The 24074-nt window shown below is 45.7% G+C and overlaps 1 pseudogene; it reads left to right on the forward strand.

Annotated features, from left to right (window-relative positions):
- Window positions 1-2878: 2878 nt before the first annotated feature.
- Window positions 2879-24074, forward strand: part of LOC115469665 — a 41887-nt pseudogene continuing 20691 nt past the window's right edge.

Here is a 24074-nt window from a genome sequence, read left to right on the forward strand (position 1 = left end):
AGGGAGTGGAGCCCAAAGCGGGTCTTTGGAGGTTAGCAGGGAAGGATGTGGCAGAGGAGGGTAGAGGCTGGATGAAAAGTCCAACCTAGGGTGTGGCGGGGTTTGCATAGAAGGGGAGGAACTATCCGGAGAAGCCTGTGCTGGAGAGGCTTGGGCTGGACGCCGTGGATCTCTAAGGGTGGCACGGAACCCCAACAATGGGCCATAAGGTGGTGGCTCAAGATCTGAGGGGTCATCAGAGAGTATGGGTTTTTCGGACAGGGTAGGGGCGGAAGCCACCGATTGGGTGGTAGGCTTCCTGGGGCTCTTTCCTTCTTCCAGTTTAGATTTTCTAATCTTTCTTTGAACGCGGCCCAACATGAATTTTACTGGGGATCCCATATAAGTTTTCAACCAAGAGGGAGGGTCAGTCACAAGGCTGTCCCAGGAATCTATATAGGGGAGTTGTTCAAGATATTCTGGTTCTCCTACAACTATACTATAGACCTTCCGGATTACTTCAATATCTAAGCTGCCACTAGGGGGCCACCCCACTCCCATAGATGGCCACTCAACTTCACACAAGGTTCTTAGAGTACTTGAGCTTAAAGTCTGTCCATAATCATTAATTAAAAATCCTTTTTTGAAATTCTTAAGCATACAATCTAGGGGAGTATCAATTTTTCTAGATGATGTCCCTCCCATAATGCTTACAGTTACAACACACAAAGGGAGGGAATTTTTGGATTTGTGGTAAGGGGTCCACAGATCCGAGACACAAGGTAAAACAAACAACAATCGCTTCCTTCCGTCGCTGGCCAATTGAACTCGCGTTAATTGGAAACGCAGCTATAAGAAGTCCGCACTCTTTTAACATTCAAGCATCACACACATTCCATACAGAAAATCCCACCCAACAATTTCAAATTTCTCAGATACAGATAAGCTCAAGCGGTTTCGCTTCTAATCTCCACTAGACTAAAAGCTACTAAGGCCTTCGCTGAGAGTTGATCAGACTCCCCTTCCCTCAATTTGTGAGGGGCTGGTTTACAGTTTCCTAGCTAGGATTACAATACAGAATACAGAATACATATCCGGCGAATGTTCCTCAGTCAGTTGGGTGCCGGTTCAGGATCCCACCGCTGCCACCAAGAATTGTTGCAGGAATTGATGCATGAATTACCCCTATTGTTAGCAGAATCTGTGGTACTTCAGGAGTCAAACAGCACACACCAGAATGAGGGAGAAATCTTCTTTATTTGCCAGCAAACAAAGTAGGATATCAGTTCTAGCTCTCTTCTTCCCTTTCTCAGCTCTCTGGATGTTATGGCTTCTGTCTCAGCTTCTTCTCTTCTTCTGCTGTCTGTCTTCCTTCAGCTCTCCTTCTTCTGTCTGTTCCTTCTGACGTAAGCTGCTCTGCCTCCCACTATATACCGTTCTATCTCCCTCCTAGCCCCCCTTACTCTCCAGATGGTAAAGAATAGATTGATCACCCTGCCTTGAACTAATTATTACCATACATATATTCCAAATATCAGTTACATAGGTTTAATATTTCTCAAACTGACCTATGACCTGGGGCCCCTCACATTACACAATATGGCACCAGTCTCTTGCATTTTATTATGATTAACTTAGGTTCATTGAGGGGCTAATGGGCCAATCTGACATTTATTATTCTCATATTCCTAGTCAACTTCATACTAACTGCTAACTGAACTCTGGCATTCATTAAGGGGTCAAGGGCCAGTCTTACTTAATAGCATACAGCTATAGTTTGTTATTTCTTTCAGAAAGCCCAGTCCTACATTTACCTATAATTAATCAAGGAGAAGAGAGTTGACTTCTCTTTCACCTAGCCAGGACTGCAGCTAACTCAAACCATATGCTGACCTTTTCAACTACAGTCTTACTTAGAAAGTCAGACAAAGAGTTGGACAGACATTAGATTTAAAAAGGTATTCTACATATTAACTACACAGAATACACATATTCTAAAATAAGCAAAATCAGTATTCCTTATAAGACATATTCTAAATATCAAGAACTTCTAAAATCTAACTATTTTCTTCTAAACAGTATTTCAGCCTAATCTTACAACTACAGTATGTCTGGCTCATGCCTGTCATAATAGTTACAGATGTGCTAGCATTAACAATCCATCACTCACAAGGGGTCAAAGAAGTTTCTCTCTCTGACCTTTTTAACCTTTAGCTTAGCCAAAGCTAGACTTTCTAAGTAATTAAATCCAGCTGGCATTCCTTCACCTTACTTGCAAGGTGAAAAGTTGAAATAGTATTGGACCACCTTTAACAGAATTAACACTAATATAATTTCTTATATATGTATAATTATGCCCATGCTGTCTCATAAGAGACATACTGAAAGTTCTCCAAAGCACTAAGCCGGCTGAACAAAAAATAAAACTATGGAAATAAAAACAGAATCTTAAAAAGCAATCTAAGAGTTCTGAGCATTATTCTCTCTCAGGCTTCGATGCACAAAGGTTACCCATGCTTACAATGTTTGTTTTAGACCGGTTGTAGCCAGTCTAAAGCAAACGTTATTTAGCATGTAATGCATAAAGGGGTTCTGCTGTTCCTTTTACAGTTCACCATTGCAGCTACCGAAAACCCTATACAAATGTATTGCAAGCAGCTCATTAGTATTATAATGAGCATTCCATGTGATGCACAGAAGGAGCACCTTCCTTTAACATCCTAGATTTTATGGCAGGTCAGGAGCTGTCGGAGAGGAGTCCTCTTTATCCACGCTGGCAACTCTAGGGCTGACCAGTTCCCTTCTCCCCCAGCCTCTGCCTCCAGATCACCCCACATTTAATAGCAAATGCATGAACAGTGATAAGTGGAATTGTTAAAAAGCCCAGACAGACCATGATATGATGACTTCACTGATCCTTCATCCTCGCTGAGCATATAACTTCATGTGCATGTATGAAAGCAGTCCAAATTTAAGAAATCAGGATAAAAGCCCAGCCATGGAGGAAATTGCCGGAGCAGCCACTGCAGGGATTTATTTCTTCTCATCCAGCTTCAGGGCACCATTCCACTGCTATCTATACCCACCAGAACTGTCTATGATCTCTCCTGAGGCCACCCATCAGTGTCCGGCTCCCTTAGCAACAGCAGCTTCCAATGCCAGCATGGACTATAGCTACCCCCTTTGGAAGCACCTACTATGGCTTCTGCTTGTTCCATTCCCACCATCACATCATGAACTTGCAGCAGAAACCATGCTCCTTTCACCCGGCAGAGAAATACCCAGAGCTCAGCGGCTCCCTCCCAGGTGAGGAACCTTCCTCCAGGGCCAAGGAATTTGCTTTTTATCCAAGCTTTACTAGCTCTTACCAAGCAGTGCCTGGTTATTTGGACATGTCAGTAGTGCCAGGGATCAGTGGGCACCTCAAGCCCAGGCATGATGCCCTGATTCCTAGGAAACAATCCTGTTCTGTGCATGTGCTAAGCACCCGAGTCACAAACAGCAACCAATGCACAAAGGAATTTCCATGCGTCTCATCTGCATGCTATTCCCTTTGTGCATCAGTCACTGTTTGCGACTTGGTAAGTTCTCCTGCAGTGGTTGTGTTTAACGACGATCTTTGTGCATCAGCCTCTCTTTGCTGCTGCATCTCTCTCTCCTTCTTCCCTTCTCACATTTTCTTTGCTTCTCTAGCTTCCCAATCTCTCTTCTTACCACTTATCTTTTCTTTGTCTTTATTTCTATCCTGTTTTCTTGTTTTTCAGCTATCCCGTCTCTACCTTATTCTCTTCTTCCTTCTAACCTTTCTGATCTCTCCCTGTTGTTTCTTTTTTCCTGTTTTTCTCTTTCCTATGTTCTCATTATTCTATGTTACTTGAGTTTCTTTCTCGTTTCACTTCTTTTCCTGTCTTATTCACCTTGAGTGACAGACAAGTGATTCAAAGCATTCTCAGACCTCGTGCAAGCCAATGTAAAAAAAAAAAAAACATCTCCATGAAATGTGTTTGAGCTCTGTGTCTAAATATAGCAGTTAATATACCTCATTGTAATCACACATTCATCAGAGCTATTCTGTGTTAGAAAATGAGAATTTAGAGGTTTGGTTCATCATGCTGTGCATCACTGTAGGACAAAGGTCTTATCTTTCAAAGAGAGACTTCGTAAAGTCATTAAGCTCTGCTTGGCAAAAAGATCCCTGAGACCCTCAGTTAAAAAAAAGGGATGGGATGGCAACAGTGAGAGTAGATTAAAATCTTGGGCATATCTTCTTTTCAGTCTAGAAACTATTGAAACAATGTCAATGGCTCAATGTCACGTTTACAAAGCTGGAAACTGGTTTGTGAGCCCTTGGGCCACTGCCGAGGTGCAGCAGTGGCAGGCAAAACCACCCCACACCAGGCGCACGGCAGAACTCTGACAACAGTTAGGCTTCACCTGTACCTGACCACTTTCCACCAGGAGTTGAGCTCCCAGCTTCAGGTGGCTGACAGGACTTGGCAGGACAGGGCAGGAGCAGGAAAACAGCTAGGCAGCACAAGGACTAAGTGTCAGAGAGGAAAGGAAGGAACATGGGCGCAAGGCAGGAAACTGGGCTAGACAATACAACACAAGGCAGGGACAGGACAAGCTCGGGGACAGAAACTGGAAGCTGCAAGCAGCCACTGAAACAGGGAACAAAACACTGACTAACAAGACACAGAACTAAAAGCTGCAAGCAGCCACAAAGCCAGCACACAAACAGAAACTAACTTCTGAGAAGCAAACAAGAAACAAGGTTAGGAAAACAAGTAAAACCTAAACTAAACCAAACACAGACTAACTAGAAACAGGCAAGTATCAAGGCAAGAATCTCAGAAAAATCACTGGACTAGCAGAAGTACAAGAAGCACCAACATACCAGGGCCTTAGACGCAATGCAAAGGCAAAGGCAGAGAGGTTCCAAATGGCTAATAAGCCCAGCAGGCAGCTGAGACTCAGGTGCAACAATCAACAAGCAACTAAGGGTCGGGCAGCCTGGAAGATCTGGACTGGACTGAGCTGAAATCTGGAACGGGTGACAGCACACCGACAATCTTTTTCTGGAGCCATATGGTAACCCTAAATACAGCCAGCACACAGAGACAGAGACAGAACTAACTCACAAAGAACAGACAGAAGGCAGCCCAGAAGCTGACCACAGGAAATAAGGTGAGTCTGAGAGGGGTCACGGCCACAGACGTGACACTCAATCTCTCCTTGGCAGGTAACAGCCCTAAAGGTTTCACTGGGGCTCTGGAGGGTTAGGCAAAGGATGCCTGATACAAGTCAGCTGTGAATCGGGAGTAATAGGCACCTAGCAGGCCTAGGCAAAGGAAGTGCATGCTATTTCATACACGTGGCTTAGAGATAAAAGGGGTCTCTGCATCAAGGGAAAGCATAACATTTAGCACTTCAGAGAGTTCTAGTTGTTATTCAACTGCAGGTTCACTGAACTGAGGTGATCAGTTATAAAACTATGCAAATAATCTGACAGAATATTATAACAATCACCTCTGTTCTATTGGTTATAATAACCATTTCTATTCCATTTGTCTCTGTTTTCTGTGCACTTTTCTGCCTTTCTCACAGTCACTGGTATTTATTTATTTATTGGGATTTATTAACTGCCTTTATGAAGAGATTCATCCAAGGCAGTGTACTGTACTATTAAAACTATACACATTTAACAGCACTGGAATTCAAATACCAGAGACATAATACAATGTTAGCATAATACTGATACACCTAATAAGCATTGGCATTTAAAAAGGAGATAGAGCAGCTTTTAAACTAGAACCTGGGGGAAGGCTGACAGTCATCCAAAAGCACATGGTTTGGAACAAGTTATCTTTCAAAGATATCACCAAAGCAGGGAAGATATGGTATCCCAATAGCAAGACTGTAATAGAGACCATAGTAGACCAGAAACACAGTAACTGTAAATCTAAGTGCTTTGAAAATGAGCCCCCAAATAAAAAGCACACAAGAGATTGCAAATTAACACTGTCAACTGCTGAGCAAGATGTAAATAGGAACAACAAACATAGTTTGAAATGTCTATATGCGAATGCCAGAAGCCTAAGAAATAAGATGGGAGAGTTAGAATATATTGCACTAAATGAAAAATTAGATATAACAGGCATATCTGAGACCTGGTGGAAGGAGGATAACCAGTGGGATACTGTCATACCAGGGTATAAATTATATCATACTAATAGGGTGGATCGAATTGGTGGAGGGGAATCACTGTATGTTAAGGAGGGCCTTGAATCGAATAGATCGAAAATTCTGCAGGAAACAAAACACATCTTGGAATCCCTATGGATTGAAATTCCATGTTTAAAGAAGAAAAGGATCATTTTGGCCAGGTGTACTTCCGTCCACCTGGCCAAAATGAACAGACAGATATAGAAATGTTACCAGAAATTATAGAAGCTAACAAACTGGGGAACACAATAATAATGGGCAATGTCAATTACCCCGATATTGACTGGGTAAATGTAACATCAGGGCATGCTAAGGAGATAAAATTCCTTGACAAAATCAAGGACTGCTTTATGGAGCAACTGGTACAGGAACCAACAAGAGGAGGAAAAATTCTAGACCTAGTCCTTAGTGGAGTACTTGATTTGGTGCAGGAGGTAATGGTGATGGGGCCGCTTAATAATGGTGGACATAATATGATCAGATTTGATATCGGCTTTGGAGTAAATACACACAGAAAATCCAATATTTTAGCATTCAAAAATTTACATCAGGTTTGGATGCTGTTCAAACATACCATCCTAGAAGCCCAGGCCAAATATATTGCTTGAATTAAAAAAGGAGGAAGGAAGACCAAACGACAGCCAGCATGGTTAAAAAATGAGGTGAAGGAAGCTATTAGAGCAAAAAGAAGGAACCAACTGAAAATAATAAGAAATAGCATAAGGAATGGCAAGTCAAATACAGAGCGCTGAAAAAGAAGACAAAGAGGGACTTTGAAGAAAAGATTGCGTTGGAGGCAAAAATACATAGTAAAAATGTTTTTAGGTATGTTAAAAGCAAGAAGCCAGTAAAAGAATCAGTTGGACAACTAGAAGGGGCACTAGGGAAAGACAAAGCCATAGCAGAGAGATTAAATGAATTCTTTGCTTCTGTCATCACCGAGGATGATTTGGGAGAGATACCGGTGCCAGAAAAGATATTCAAAGCTGACATGTCAGAGAAACTGAATGAAATCTCTATAAACCTGGAAGATGTAATGATGTTATTTGACAAATTGAAGAGTAGCAAATTGCCTGGACTTGAAAAATGAACTTGCAGAACTATTGTTAGTAATATGTAATTTATCTTTAAAATCAAGCATGGTACCAGAAGATTGGAGGGTAGCCAAGGAAAAGCCGATTTTTTTAAAAGGCTCCAGATGTAATCCGGGAGCTTGACATTGGTGCCAGGCAAAATGGTAGAGACTATTATAAAGAACAAAATTACAGAGCATATTCAAAAACATGGATTTAGTGAAGGCAAATCTTGCCTCACCAATCTATTACATTTCTTTGAAGGTTGAACAAACATGTGGATAAGCATGTGGATAAAGGCAAGCCGATCGATATTGTGTATCTGGATTTTCAAAAAGGCATTTGACAAAGTACCTCATGAAAGACTCCAGAGGAAATTGGAGAGTCATGGGATAGGAGGTAGTATATTATTGTGGATTAAAAACTGCATAAAAGATCGTAACACGAAGTAGGATTAAATGGTCAGTATTCTCAATGGAGAAGGGTAGATAGTGGGGTTCCCCATGGGTCTATGCTGGGACTGTTGCTTTTTAACATATTTATAAATGATCTAGAGATGGGAGTAGAGGAGTGGCCTAGTGGTTAGGGTGGTGGACTTTGGTCCTGGGGAACTGAGGAACTGAGTTCGATTCCCACTTCAGGCACAGGCAGCAAGTCACTTAACCCTCCATTGCCCCATGTAAGCCACATTGAGCCTGCCATGAGTGGGAAAGCGCGGGGTACAAATGTAACAAAAATAAAATAAATAAATAAACTTGCTGACAACACAAAGTTATTCAAAGTTGTTAAATCTCAAGAGGATTGTTAAAAATTACAAGAGGACCTTACGAGACTGGCATCCAAATGGCAGAGGATGTTAATGTGAGCAAGTGTAGAGTGATGCATGTGGGAAAGAGGAACCCAAACTATAGCCTCATAATGTAAGGTTCCACATTAGGAGTCACTGACCAGGAAAGAGATCTAGGTGTCATCATTGATGATACTTTGAAACCCTCTGCTCAGTGTATGACAGCGGCTAAGAAAGCAAATAGAATGTTAGGTATTATTAGGAAAGGAATGGAAAACAAAAATGAGGATGTTATAATGCTTTTGTATCGCTCCATGGTGCGACCGCACCTTGAATATTGTGTGCAGGTCTGGTCACTGCATCTCAAAAAAGATATAGTGGAATTAGAAAAGGAGCAGAGAAGGGCGACGAAAATGATAAAGGGGATGGGGATGACTTCCCTATGAGGAAAGGCTAAAGCGGCTAGTGCTCTTCAGCTTGGAGAAAGGCAGTTGAGGGGAGATATGATAGAGGTCTATAAATAATGAGTGGAGTTGAACGGGTAGATGTGAAGCGTCTGTTCACACTTTCCAAAAAATACTAGACAGGGGGCATGCGATGACGCGTACAATGTCGTAAACTTTAAAACGAATCAGAGAAAACTTTTTCTTCACTCAACTGGGTAATTACACTCTGGAAATGTCGTTGAAGAGAATGTGGTAAAGGCGGGTTAGCTTAGCGAGTTTAAAAAAGGTTTGGCTGGCTTCCTAAAGGAAAAGTCCAGTGACCGTTATTAAATGGACTTGGGGAAAATCCACTATTCTGGGATAAGCAGTATAAAATGTTTTGTACATTTTTGGGATCTTACTGGGTATTGTGACCTGGATTGGCCGCTGTTGGAAACAGGATGCTGGGCTCGATGGACCTTTAGTCTTTTCACAGTATGGAAATACTTATGTACTTATGAGGGTAAGAGTGATGCCCCTCACACTTGTATCATCAAGAGGTACTGGGTTGGGGGGGCCCTGGGTGAGGGTCAGGTGTGTGGGTGTGGAACGTGCGAGGGATTGGGTGCCACTAGACAGCAGGAACTCTGTTTTAAATTCTGGGTGGGTGGGTGGGGGTGCCACTAGACACCAGGAAGACAGTGCCACTGGACACCAGATGATGCGGATTGCTAGCACCTTTTTTTTTTTTTTTTTTTGTAATGTCACCCTTTCTGTTAGTGCTTGAGTCATTTGCGGCTCAGGCACTGACAGGAAGAGTTACATCTGCCAATGAGCTGTGCGGCAGTAACTTTCATGCTCATTCATTAGTGCATCCCGTGGCAATTTTTCAGTGGGAACCTCATGTGTGATCAGCAGCTCTAATGCGTTGCTTTCTGCATTGGGTCCAGAGGTCTTAAAGACAGAGATCAGGAGAAACTGAGTAGTACCCAACATACCCAGCTTTGCAAGTGTTATGGTATACACAAAACCAATCCAATCAAAGACAAAACAAAGGGATCTGTGGAGAATGAAAAGAAACTGAGAGGAAAAATGTGTAGGGGGTTGTGGGGGCTCACGATAAATTTAGGCAACAGAGATAGAGGAAGATGTCTCTTTAGTTTGTTTATGATACAAGTGATGTATTGCACACCATGCTTGTGGCAAATGCTTTTGTTGTATACTACTTTGAATGGGAGACGGTACATAAGTATTGCCATACTGGGAAAGACCAAAGGTCCATCGAGCCCAGCATCCTGTCTCCAACAGTGGCCAATCCAGGTCACAAATACACGGCAAGATCCCAAAAATTATGTAAAAAAATAAACACAGAAGGAGTGCAAGAAAGGGAAAATTTCTAAGACTGGAAAAGTAGGAGAAGCACATGACAAAAGTGGTGAGAGAATACATAGATATCTGGTGAGGAAAGCAGAAGATAGTACTTACATGGCTTAACTCTTTTGCAAATCCTTATGTTGGTTTTAGTGAGCTAGCTGCTAGAGTGACTATATTTAGACTTGTTTATCATTTTTTTTATGCTCTGCACTTTACCTCTTGTAGCTTTGATAAACTGCTTTCCAGGCCAGGTTCTTTGGTGAAGTAGTTAAGGCAGCTAAATGAACTTTCCATATGTCCATCTAGCATCCACACTCGGCTTGTTCCTGTTCTTAGGCCGTGCTTGGCTTAAAAGCAATAAGACTGTGAGCTCTACTTTTTAGTAGAGAAGCAGGAGTATGAAGGAACAAACTACAATTAAACTGTCACCTGCATGGTATATCCTCCTCCTTCACCCCTCAAGAAAGTGACAGGGCTCCCCCTCCCACTTATGCCTGGCAGGTAACAATTATTCCAGGCTCCCCCAACCCTGACTCAGAGGAAGAGGAGGATTCCTCTTTTTGTACTACATGGAGAACCCCCTCAACACCCTCACCCTTCCTTACTTCTCATTCTTACCAGATCAGGAATCCCTTGTTCACTATTTTTAAATATTAACACATCTACTAGTTGATGACACAAGATCCTCCCATTCTCCTCCTCTCCTGAACTGCAGGAGACAGATTCAGAATCACTTTAATTACAGAAAGAGTTTCTTAGAAATATGCCACCCACTACCCAAAGATAGAAGCTGGGAAACTGTCTTCTTCCATTAACTCTTCACACGCCTCCTTGCTCTTGCTGCCAATAACAGAGAAAATCACTGGGAGTTCCTTACTAGATCATTATTTCTTATATTTATGATACATATATTTTGCTTTGTGTCCTTCGGGGTAAGCCCAACCAGTAAACAGATTACAAGAAGTGCAAAGGATTACGAGACACATCCACAACAATGCTGAATAATACCAGTGCTCTGCAAAGAGTGATTTAGAGGTGCTCTATTACCTTGGACCTTTTTTGGATGTGATGATGCATTACTGGAGGGCGATACTGAAGAGATACCCTGTATTGTACTCAGTGCTGGACAGTGCCTTGTCAGCATGGTACTAAGACCCCATTCTTTTTTTTTTTTTTAAATAACATTTTAATAAAAGTTTTTCCTTTTTTGGGATTTTACATTATTCTATGTTCTACTCAGGTAGAAATAACATTGAGGGGCATAATCGAACGGGGGCAGCCATCTATAAGGGCGGCTGTCATGCTTCACATGAAACACTGGATAGTGAGCCCTTGGGCTACTGCCGAGGCGCAGGCAGCGGCAGGGGAACACCCACCGGGAACAAGACGGAACCCAGACAGACCGGTACCCTCCAGACTGGGAGCGGCAAGTCCAGAACAGAAGCCACAGCAGAGAGCAGGAAGATAGTCCACAAACCCAGCAGAGCCGTGAGCAGGCAAATAAAGGCAAGGTCCAGATCCAGGCCAGGTTCAAAGGCAGGCACAAGCAAAGTCAAAGACCAGGTCCAGGCAAAGGTTCAAAGGCAGGCGGGCAAGCAAAGTCAAAGTCCAGGTCCAGCAAAGGTTCACAGGCCAGGCGGCAAGGAAAGTCAAAGTCCAGGTCCAGCAAAGGTTCAAAGGCAAAGATAGGCATGAAACTGAAAGTAGCAAGGAAGCACAGCAGCAATCAATCGCAGAGACACCACCTCTGAAGGAGCTCTGTTGCAAGGCAAACTAGGAAAGCTTCAGGTGGTTAATAAAGGCAAACAGCCAGGGACGTTCACCAGGTACGGAAACTGCTTAGTTCAAAAAGTCTCAGGACCAACTGGCAGGCTAGAAAATCCAGACCGGACCGGCATGACTTCTGGAACCGGGAACAAACCACAAGCAGACAGTCCATTGCGACCAACCAGGTTCTGACCACCAGGGGGCGAGATGAATGAGAGCATGGACACAGGGGCACATGTCATAACAGCAGCCAACTCTAATGACGACCCCCGTTAAGCGGCGTACCCGACTGTATTTCGAAACAAGACGGCCAGCCATCTTTTGGTTCGATAATACGGTCGGGGCCGGCCAAATCTCAACATTTGGCCCGCCCTTAGAGATTGCCGGCATTAAGATGGCCACCATTGGTTTCGCCGATATGGAAACTAATGGCGGCCATCTCAAACCAGCCAATCCAAGGCATTTGTCATGGAGGAGCCAGCATTTGTAGTGCACTGGTCCCCCTCCACATGCCAGGACACCAACCGGCACCCTAGTGGGCACTGCAGGTGGACTTCATAAATTGCTCCCAGGTACATAGCTCCCTTACTTTGTGTGGCTGAGCCCCCCCACAAAACCCACTACCACAACTGTACACCACTACCATAGCCCTTATGGGTGAAGGGGGGCACCTAGATGTGGGTACAGTGGGTTTGTGGTGTGGTTTTAGAGGGCTCCCATTTACCACCAACGTGTAACAGGTGGGGGCGGGGATGGGCCTGGGTCCGCCTGCCTGAAGTGCACTGCAGTACCACTAAAACTGCGTCCAGGGAGCTGCATAGTGCTGTGATGGAGCTGGGTAGACATTTGAGGCTGGTATAGAGGCTTGCAAAAAAAATGTTTTTTAATTTTTTTTTTGGGGTGGGAAGGTGGGGTTGGTGACCACTGGGGGGGAGTAAGGGGAGGTGATCCCCGATTCCCTTGGTGGTCATCTGGTCGTTCGGCACCTTTTGAGGCTTGGTCATGAACAAAATGGGACCAAGTAAAGTCGGCCAAATGCTCGTCAGGGCCGGCCTTCTTTTTTCCATTATCGGCTGAGGCCAGCCATTTCTTAACCACGCCCCATCCCGCCTTCGTACACTGCCGACGCCCCCTTGAACTTTGGCCAGGCCCTACGCCGAAGCAGTTGAAGCCGGCCAAATTGGCTTCGATTATAACCGATTTGGCCTGCCTTAGGAGAAGGCCGGCCATCTCCCGATTTGTGTCGGAAGATGGCCCGCTCCTTCTCTTGAAAATAAACAGGATTGTCAACTCTATGTAAAGTTAATTAAATGAAACACTAAGAAGATTATGAGATCTAGGCAGGAAGAAGTTAAGGGGGTTCTTTCACTGAGGCGTGCTAACAGACTTAGCATGTACTAAATGAGAAAATGCCCATAGGTGTCTTATCATTTAGCGCACACTAATCATTAGTGCACGCTAAATCCATTAGTGCACCTTAGTTAAAAAAAACAAAATCTTAATGATTAGTAAACTCACACAGAGGAAAACTCTATAAAGGGGCACTGTAATGGCAGGAGTCTATGGCTATGCTATAGAAGGAAATAGAATGTTATACCTTCCTTTGTAGAATACTAGCATAACCTGGTATGCACACATGCATGCGATTAGGCATGAGCACTTACACCAGCTGTAGAGCTATAACTTATGAGCGTTAAGGGTATGTCTTGTCAGTTCTCCATCCACTGTAAAATATATGCTATGGAAGATATGTGCATATTTACAGGATAGTGTGTTGCTGGATTTTTGGCGGTCTATAATAATTTTACATTCCCCCTTAATGGCACTCCCTCACAGCCACAAAGCCACCTTAAAAAACACACTACAGAGCAAGGAAGAGATGACTTTGCAAAGACAGAGCATGTAGGTTGGGGCCCAGGCAAGATAAACTCCCTCAGCACAGCTCAGTCAGACAGTCCGACAGGAGAGAAGAGGAGCCTTCCAGCATATGCCTTAACCACATAGGTGTAAGTAAGTAGCAGAAGCCCCACTCAGGTGAGCGGTTGTATGTGTGTGCCTGATGCAAAGAGCTTCTAGATTTCAGAGAATGGGTCTGTTCTTTTGAGGCTAGAGTAGCAGACTTAGTGGAGCTGAGGGAGAGAGAGAGGTACATAGAGGAGACCTACAGGGACGTTGTAGAGAAGTCCCACCTCCAGTCTGGCAGCCCGTGCTGCCTTGGAGGAGGGAGGTCTCCTAGAAGGACAGCATCACCCTGGTGAAGTAGGAAGTACTCCTGTAGCCAGGACCTGCCCACCAGGGGATGTACTATCCTTTCACTCCGAGGATATGCCTCCAAGAAATTTCGCCCAGGCGGGAAAGGTTGTTGTTGTAGTTGGCATTATGCATATAGATAGCAGGGTGGTTGGTGGACATGAAGATTGCCTGGTGGCTTGCCTGCCTGGTGCGAAGGTGGTGGACCCCACGCGCCACCTAGACAGGATCTTACTAAATGAGAAAATGCCCATAGGTGTCTTATCACCTTACTTCCTGTTCCGGGGCAGAGGGAGCTGCAGCGAACAAACGAAGTTTAGCAAACTCGGAGGAGCAGGTGCGCACCGCGGCACCCCCCCCCCCCCAGCGGCGTGCACCCGGGGGGGGGGTTGTCATTTCGCCGAGGGGGGGAGGTGTCATCTAGTGGGGGGGGGGGGTGCATCGGCGCTCCACCCCGGGTGCCATCTGGTCCAGGAACGCCATTGCTCTGGAAAACTGGGGTCAAACCAGGCTCAGCTGTGCTGCACTTGGAAACACAGAACCTTATCTCTGAGACCTACGCCAAGCTGTTTGTGCTGCCTTTTGAGAAACAGTTTAGTGGATTCTGTAGCCTGGCAGGAGCAGGCCATGGGAGAGACTTCTTGAGTCCGTGTGAAAGAAACAGGTTACCACTTTCCCTGCATATTAAATTGTTTTTGTTTCACCCTTAAAACCCATTGTGTGGCTGAATTTATCAAGGCTCCAGGCCTGCCCTTGCTCACACAACTAGACATGTATACACAAGTATTCTAGACACTGATGTGCATATTTTCCAGATAAATGAAAGCGCCTTCTGTATAGAATTACTCTCAAAGGCTAATGTTAGGTGCTGGGATGATGTGCATGAATTGTGGATTCCATAACAGCAATTGTGCACACAAGTGCACTTTTAGGCATGAGTACGTATGCTAGCTTAATGGCTGATGTAATGCTTATGCCTAACTGTAGGCAGTTAGGTGTGCTAGTATTCTATAATCTGTTCACATAGGACCCGATGCTCAAAACTCCGGCGCTGTTCTGAATAGCACCGTAAAAATACCACCAGAACAGCGCAGAACAACGCCCTAATGCTCAGCAATTATAGGTGCACTCATAGCTCTGAGCATTAGGGAGTTTGGGGGGAGGATTGTGTTGGGGCATGCGCAGAAGAGTTGCGCAGTAAGCTCAGCTCCTGTGCACATGCGACTGGTAAAACCCAAACATGAAGCACACATTGGAGTCTGCAGGAAACAGATACCAATGTGTGCTTTTGCTTGGGTCTGCTGTTTCTCACAACCAGCACTTTAGGGCTTGCAGAGGTTTCCTTCTGCTTCCAAAAGCAATCAAAACTGGAAGATTTTCATTAAGAATCATGAGAGAAGCATGAGAATCATGAGAAATCATGAGTTTTTTTTGCAGTGGTGAGGTAGTTTTGTTTCAGGTGCTCTTTTCTGAGCATTGGACAGGAATACAAAAGCTTGCAGAGCTTGACTATATTTGCACGTTATCTATGCTAGTGCCTGGCTCACTCATTTCCCATGCTAGACCTCTCTGAACATTCTATGTAGGTAAATGTGGGTGCTAGTATGGCTTCAAGCGTTGTACCCGGTACAACCGGACCATCACAGGAAAAGATACCCATTCTTGGTGTCTGCAGAGTCTTGGACCCAACCATAGCCCTGCTAACAGTGTTTTCTGCCAGCTCCGGTTCCTCGACATTTTTTTTTTTTTTGTTACATTTGTCCCCGTGCTTTCCCACTCATGGCAGGCTCAATGCGGTAGGCAAGTGACTTGCCCAGAGTCACAAGGGGCTGCCTGTGCTGGGAAGCAAACTCAGTTCCTCAGTTCCCCAGGACCAAAGTCCACCACCCTAACCACTAGGCCACTTCTCCACTCCATTGGCATCGGCATCGAGATTGGAGGCATCGGAATCAACGTCGAGTGTAGCACCGTCATCAGGAGAATCGGTAAGCAAGGCTGCTTTGAGACCTCAGGACACTGGGAGCAGTGAGGCATCGAATGGGTCTCCATCTGTCTCGAGGCCTCCTGCTGTGCAGGCCCACTGGGACCATCCATTGTTGGACCCAACCCCGAGGTGATGTGAGAATTCAACGTCATCCTTGTCGGCACCGAGGAGCATGGGTGACATGCTTTGGGTGAAGACCACGAAACACCGTCACCGGTTGCTCTCGATACATGGTACAGGGAGCTCTGGGGCGCCAAGGGACACGGCACCCAAAATGCGTCAGCGCTGTGAGGACTGCTCTCCCTCCATCCAGGAGATGCCAATGTGACTGTCTGCAGGAAGCCGAGATCCTGCTCCCATTTTGGTCCGGACAATTCTGCAACCTGTTCCTCAGCTGATGCCCCAGCTTTTCCCGAAGAGGGCCCTCGATGAGCACATCTGGGCCTTGCTCCCTGAGCTGCTGGATGGCCTCATGCAGCGATGTGCTATGGTATCGGGGGTGCATGTGCCTGCCATACCTCCTGCTGCAGCCCTGCCTGGCCCTCCACTGCCACCCAGGCTGGTACCCCTCTGACATCGTAGGTGGGAGCCAGTCTCTTGACGCTGCTTTCGGGGACATGGTTCTTCGGCATTGAGGCAGGCTCAGTCTTGGTCATCTCGTACAGAGATTTTATCCTACACTGAGGAGGAGCACTCATGGGAATCATAGGAGGATCCAAGATATTTTTCCTCCAATGAGTCTTATGGGATCCCTTCTGAGCCCTCTCCACCACCTGAGAGGAGACAATCGCCATCTGAGAGCCTCTCTTTCCCATCTTTTGTGAGGGAAATGGCTGATGCTATTCCATTCCCTGTAGAAGTGGAGGATGAGCCCAGGGCCAAGATGCTCGAGATCCTGGACTATACCTTTCCGCCTAAGGGGGCTCTCCCTGTTGTCCCCAAGAAGATCGACACCCAGTATCAGATCCATGGTGAGCCTGGGTTTGTGCAGCCTCAGTTGCCTCATGACTCCATGGTGGTGGAATCCACTCTCAAGAGAGCCAGGAGTACTAGGGACTTTGTCTCGGCTGCCCCAGGCAGAGAAGCTAGAACCCTGGATTCTTTTGGGAAAAAGATATAACAGACCTCTATGCTCATCTCCCACATTCAATCATACCAGCTCTTCATGAGCGTTTACCTGCGGAACTCGGTGATGCAGCTGTCTGACTTGGTTGACATGCTCCCTCTGGAGCAGGCCGAGCCTTTTTGCCAGCTGGTCAAACAGCAGAAGGCCAGGAGCACTTATCACACTTTTGATGTAGCATCCATATAGTCTGTCTTGGATACACCCTCAATTGGCATTACAAACATCCAAATTGCTCACCAAGAGCTCATTCATTCAGCTCTCAGCACAGGCAGGTGCTTGCAGAGGAACTCTCCGCCCTTCTGAAGGCCCATGTGGTCGAGCCCGTTCCACCAGGAGAGGAAGGGCAGGGATTCCATTCCAGGTATTTCCTTGTGCAAAAGAAGACAGGGGGTGATGCGACCCAGCTTAGACTTCAGGGCACTGAATAAATTTCTAGTCCGAGAAAAGTTCAGGATGATTTCTCTGGGCACCCTTCTCCCAATGATTCAGAAAATGATTGGCTATGGTCTCTAGACTTAAAGAACACATATACTTATATCCCGATACTTCCTGTCCACCGGAAGTATCTTCAATTTTGGTTGCGAATACATCACTTTCAGTATTGCGTGATGCCATTTGCCCTTGCGTCAGCTTCCAGGGTCTTCACCAAGTGTCTAGCAGTAGTCACAGCATCGCTATGCAGACTGGGAGTCCATGTGTTCCCATATCTCGACAATTGGCTGGTGAAGAGCACCTCAGAGGACAGTACTCGTGAGTCCATGTGGATGACTACTTGGGTGCTAGAACTACTAGAATTTGTTTTAAACTACCCCAAGTCCCATCTGCACCCTGTCCAGAAATTGGAATTCATAGGTGCCCTGCTCGACACAAAGAAGGTTCGAGCCTGTCTCCTGGAAGCCAGAGCATCCAAAGTTCGAGCCTCTCAGCAGGTCATAGCTTGGCAGATGTTGAGATTGCTGGGCCATATGGAGGGGCATAATCGAACGCGAACGCCCATCTCCATGGGCGTCTATGTCCGAGAACGGGTACGTGAAGGGGCGGGACAGACCGTATTTTCAAAATAAATGGCCGCCCATCTTTTTTTCGATAATACAGTTTGTGCCCGGCAAATGCATCGAATATGTGCGGATTTGAGCTGGGCGGTTTTGTTTTTCAGCGATAATGGAAACCGAAAGCGCCCAGCTCAAAAACGAACAAATCCAAGGCATTGGGTCATGGGAGGGGCCAGGATTCATAGTGCACTGGTCCCCCTCACATGCCAGGACACCAACTGGGCACCCTAGGGGGCACTTGTAAAAAGTTTTTAAAAAAAGTTAAATACCTCCCAAGTCCATAACTCCCTTCCCTTGGGTGCTCAGCCCCCCCAAATCCCAACCCCAAAACCCACTGCCCACACCTCTACACCATTACCATAGCACATATGACTGAAGGGGGGCACTCTAGATGTGGGTACAGTGGGTTTTGGGGGGTTTTGGAGGGCTCAACATTAACCACCACAAGTGTAACAGGTAGGGGGGGATGGGCCTGGGTCCACCTGCCTGAAGTCCACTGCACCCACTAACAACTGCTCCAGGGACCTGCATACTGCTGTGATGGAGCTGGGTATGGCATTTGAGGCTGGCATAGAGGCTGGAAAAAAAGTTGTTAAAGTTGTTTTTTTTTTTTTGGTGGGAGGGGGTTAGTTACCACTGGGTGAGCCAGGGGTGATCATCCCCGATTCCCTCCGGTGGTCATCTGGTCATTTAGGGCACTTTTTTGGGACTTGCTCGTGAAAAAAAAGGGTCCAAAAAAAGTGACCTAAATTCGCACTAAAAACGGCCATTTTTTTCGATTATCGGCCGAAGGTGCCCATCTCTGCTCGGCCGATAAACACGCCCCAGTCCCGCCTTCACCACGCCTCCGAACACCCCCGTCAACTTTGTTCATTCTCGCGACAGAGTGCAGTTGCAGGTGCCTAAAATCAGCTTTCGATTATACCGATTTGGGCGCCTTTGCGAGATGGGAGCCCATCTCCCGATTTGGGTCAAAATCTGGGCGCTCATCACTTTTGAAAATAAGGCTGATGGTCTCCTCAGTATATGTTACACCCATGACATGTCTTCACATGAGACCAGCTCAATGGACCATGGCTTCTCAGTGGTACCAAGCCACGGGAAGCCTGGACGATGTCATCCAAGTGTCCCCAGAGCTTGTTCGCTCTCTTCAGTGGTGGACAATTCGATCCAATTTGACTCTGGGACTTCCATTCCAAATTCCTCAGCCACAAAAAGTGCTGACGATGAATGCATCTCTCCTGGGATGGGGAACTCATGTCAATGGGCTTCACACTCAGGGAACTTGGTCTCTCCAGGAAACAAATTTTCAGATCAACCTCCTGGAGCTTAGAGCAATCTGGAATGCTCTAAAGGCTTTCAGAGATTGGCTGTCCCATCAAATTATTCTTGTTCAAACAAACAATCAAGTTGCAATGTATTACATCAACTGGCAGGGGGGATCACGCCCTCTGTGTCAGAAAGCTGTCCGGATGTGGCATTGGGCTCACCTGCACGGCATGTTCCTTCGAGCCACTTCTCTAGCAGATGCAAACAACACCCTGGCCGACAGACTGAGCAGGATAATGCATCCACACAAGTGGTCTCTCCACATGGGCATGGCCTGCAAGATCTTCCGAGCATGGGGCATTCCTTTGGTAGATCTTTTTGCCACTCAAATCAACCACAGGCCCATGACAGACTAGCATCAGATGCCTTCCTCCTCAGTTGGGGGACAGGTCTCCTGTATGCTTATCCTCTGATACCTCTAGTAGGAAAAACTTTGTTGAAACTCAAGTAAGACCGCGGAACCATGATTCTGACCACGCCTTACTGTCTGAGACAGATTTGGTTCCCTGTTCTTCTGGAATTATCCTCAGAAGAACCGTGGAGATTGGAGTGTTTCCAAAACCTCATCACTCAGAATGAGGGATCGCTTCTACATCCCAACCTCCAGTCTCTGGCTGTCACAGCTTGGATGTTGAGAACTTAGAATTTGCTTCCTTGGGTCTTTCGGAGGGTGTCTCCTGGGTCTTGCTGGCTTCCAGAAAATATTCCACTGAGGTGTTATTCTTTTAAATGGAGGAGGTTTGCTGTCTAGCGTGACAGCAGGACCCTAGATCCTCTTACTTGTCCTAGGCGGACCCTGCTTGAGTACCTTCTACACTTGTCTGAGTCGGGTCTTAAAACCAACTCAGTAAGGGTTCACCTTAGTGCAATTTGTGCTTATCATTAACATGTAGAGGGTAAGCCTATCTCTGGACAGCCTTTAGTTGTTTGCTTCATGAGAGTTTTGCTTTTCTCAAAGCCCCCTGTCAAACCTCCACCAGTGCTATGGGATCTCAACTTCATTCTCATCCAGCTGACGAAAGCTCCTTTTTAGCCACTGAATTCCTTCCATCTGAAGTACTTGACCTGGAAGGTCATTTTCTTGGTGGCTGTTACTTCAACTCATAGGGTCAGTGAGCTTCAGGCTTTAGTAGTGGATGCATCACAACAGAGTAGCCCTCTGCATTCATCCTAAGTTCCTGCCGAAGGTGGTGCCAGAGTTCCTTCTAAACCAGTTGACTGTCTTGCCAACATTCTTTCCCCGACCTCATGCCCATCCTGGCGAAAGCAGCTTGCACACCTTGGACTTCAAGAGAGCATTGGCCTATTACATGGAGCGGAACAAGGCTCCACAGACAGTCCGCCCAGCTTTTTGTTTCTTTTGATCCCAACAGGATGGGGATCGCCGTTGGGAAACGCACCATTTCTAATTGGCTAGCAGATTGCATTTCCTTCACTTATGCCCAGGCAGGGCTGGCCCTAGAGGGTCATGTCACGGCTCATAATGTCAGAGCCATGGCTGCGTCGGTAGCCCACTTGAGGTCAGCCTCCATTGAGGAAATTTGCAAGGCTGCAACATGGTCTTCAGTCCACACATTCACATCTCACTACTGCCTTGAGTAGGATACCCAACGCGACATTCAGTTTGGACAGTCAGTGTTGCAGACTCTGTTTGGGGTCTAGAATCCAACTCCACTCTCCTAGGCCCATTTTATTCTGTTCCAGGCTGCACTCTCATTCAGATTGTATATAGTTTCAGGTTAATCTGTGTTATGTCCTCACCATTGCAAGGCCCAGTTGACCACTGCTTGTTGTTTTGGGTGAGCCTGGGTGCTAGGGATTCCCCACACATGAGAATATGAGAGTCTGCTTGTCCTCAGAGAAAATACTTACCTGTAGGAGGTATTTTCCGAGGACAGCAGACTTCATATTCTCACAATCCTGCTCACCTACCCTTGGAGTTCTCTTTTTCATTATTTTGTTTTCCTTATTTTGCTTCACAATCAGGGGCGTAGCCAGACAACAGATTTTGGGTGGACCTAGGCAAGAAGTAGGTGGGCACCAAGTGTTCTTCCCCCCCCCCCCCCCCCCCCCCAAAAATAAAATATCCCAGCTGGCAGGAAAATGCTTCTTTCCACCTTAGCAGTCTGCACCAGGCATGTGCTGAAAACTGAGCATTTTTGTTACCATCATGGGGGAAGTCTTCAGCTGGTGGAGCTTAGGATCCCCACCAGCTACCGCTAAATGTGTGCTACTGTTAGGTGGGCCTGAGCCCTAAGTGGGTGGGCCCAGGCCCACCCAAGCCCACCTGTGGCTACGCCACTGTTCACAATTAAACTGAGAGGACCACGTTCTCGTGGCGGGCAGGAAGGAACTTGTGTATGCACAGTGGAGTGCAGCTCGTTCTTCACAAAGCTCTGTTTTTTTACTTGGGTATAAATGCCGGACTGGATGACATGGATCGGCATCTACCTACACGTGAGAATTTGAAGCCTGCTGACCTTGGAGAATACCTGCTACAGGTAAGTATCTTCGCTTTATCAGCTCATTATTAAATTAAGTTACATGCACAACTAACTCGCTTACACTCATTTACATGCTAGTCACAAATTTGGGTGCTCAATTTTTGTGACTTAAGTTGTGCATGCAAATCTGGTCATATTCTAGATTTATGCACATCTTAATTAGCTAAACAAGCCAATTGGCACCAATAATTTAACTTAACAAGCAGTTATTGACACTAATTGGCATTAACTAGAATTTACATATACAACTCTCTAAGTGTGTTCTATAAAATAATGCACATGGCCATGGGAGGGTCATGGGCGTTCCTTGAATTTACGCTCAGTGTTATAGAATATGCCTGTTCCATGCATAATTTAGGTGTCGGCATTTACACTAGGTTTTTGAATATGCTCTGTAATTTTGTTCTTAATAATAGTCTCTACCATTTTGCCCGGCACCGACGTCAGACTCACTGGTCTATAATTTCCCAGATCTCCTCTGGAACCTTTTTGACCTCATCAAGAGGTACTGGGTCGGGTGGGGGTCAGGTGCCTCTAGACACCAGGGACTTCTTTTTTAATTTTAAATTCTGGTTGAGCAGGTGGGGGGAGTAAGGGAGAACATAAGAATAGCCATACTTGGTCAGACCAATGGTCCATCTAGCCCAATATCCTGCTTCTAACAGTGGCCAAGCCAGGTCACAAGTACCTGGCAGAAATCCAATCAGTAGCAAAATTCCATGCTACCAATCCCGGGGCAAGCAGTGGCTTGCCCCATGTCCATCTCAATAACAGACTGTGGAAGAGGGGCTGGTCATGTGGGGGGGAGGTTGTCACAGAGTTTTTAAAATATATTATATCGGGGGAGAGGGTATGGGAGGGGTCAGTCGGGTCAGGTCAAGTGATTTGGGGAGATATGGCGATACTGGAGTGGGTAGAGTGAAGGGAGATGGTGCCTATGCTGATCATGGGGGCTCTACACCAGCCTCAGACATGACAGTAGGTTTCTGGTGTTGAGGCCCCAAGATAGACATCAGCGCACAGCTCTGCATGCTGCAGGTTAGCTTAATCAGCTATTTAGCATACATTTTAATATGCTGTGCACTGATGTCTACCACAGCAGCACAGAAACCCTTTCAGTATACAGTGGCCATTAACAAGAAAGTAAACTCATTAAGGGCGTGTTGTAGCCAATAGCAGCTTTCTACATCAACCTCTCTGTTGTCCTTTTCTAACTCTTTTCTCTCTCCACTTTTTTTCATCCTTCAGCTTCACTCTTCTTTCTTTGACTTCCCTCACTCTTCTGTGGTTTTCTAAAACAAAACATGGCTTACGTTTTTGCTCTGTGTCCACATTTTCTCATGAACCATTCAACCTGCAGCAACTACATTTTCAGGAAAAATTTAGGGATCTAACTAAAAGATGAGGGGAAAATACATTCTCCATTGTACAGTTTCAGCTGTAACCAAAACTGGCATCGAAACTATTCATTCATTTTTGGCAGAATCCGAAATTGTGCCCAAAACCATATCATATTTTTGGCCACAACCAAAACCGAAACTAAAACAAAAGAAAAAGCCCCCATCTTGCTGGCCTGGGAGTCAGGGAGGACAGTGAAGGCTGAGGTGTGGGTGCTGAAATTTAGAATGGGATCCTGATTATATTTCTATTTACCCATGCACACACAAATGTTTGTAAGTGAGGCGAGCTGGAACCTAAGAAGGCAAATGGGATTTCTCTTTTTTTTTTTTTGCTGCCGGAGTTCAGCTCTTCTTCCTGGGATGCCATATTCCGCAACAATGGAGCTATAACACATCATAAAAAAATTATTCAGATTCTGAATATCAACTCAGAAACAGAATCCTTCACCTCAGTCACATGTGCAGAGCATGGATAGACCTTCATCTGAAACAAGATAGAGAACCAGAAAACTCATGCATATAAAAATTGACCTCCTCTACCCCCCCCCCCCCCCAACACACACACACACACACGCACCCACAAAGAAAGCCAGACTCCATAAGCACTGCAGTACTGGTAAAACAAACAAAAACGCATTTTCTCCTGTACACTACACACATAACATAACAACTCTTAATTACTTAACAATTAAATATCTGGTATACTGGGAGAACTCAGTGTGTCTCATGCCTCTTTTCTAGATTCACACAACGTGTAAATGCGCTGAATCAGCTCCTATCCTCTTACCTCAGACCCCGT

This window comes from Microcaecilia unicolor, chromosome 4, assembly GCF_901765095.1.
Source record: "Microcaecilia unicolor chromosome 4, aMicUni1.1, whole genome shotgun sequence".
Classification (NCBI taxonomy): domain Eukaryota; kingdom Metazoa; phylum Chordata; class Amphibia; order Gymnophiona; family Siphonopidae; genus Microcaecilia; species Microcaecilia unicolor.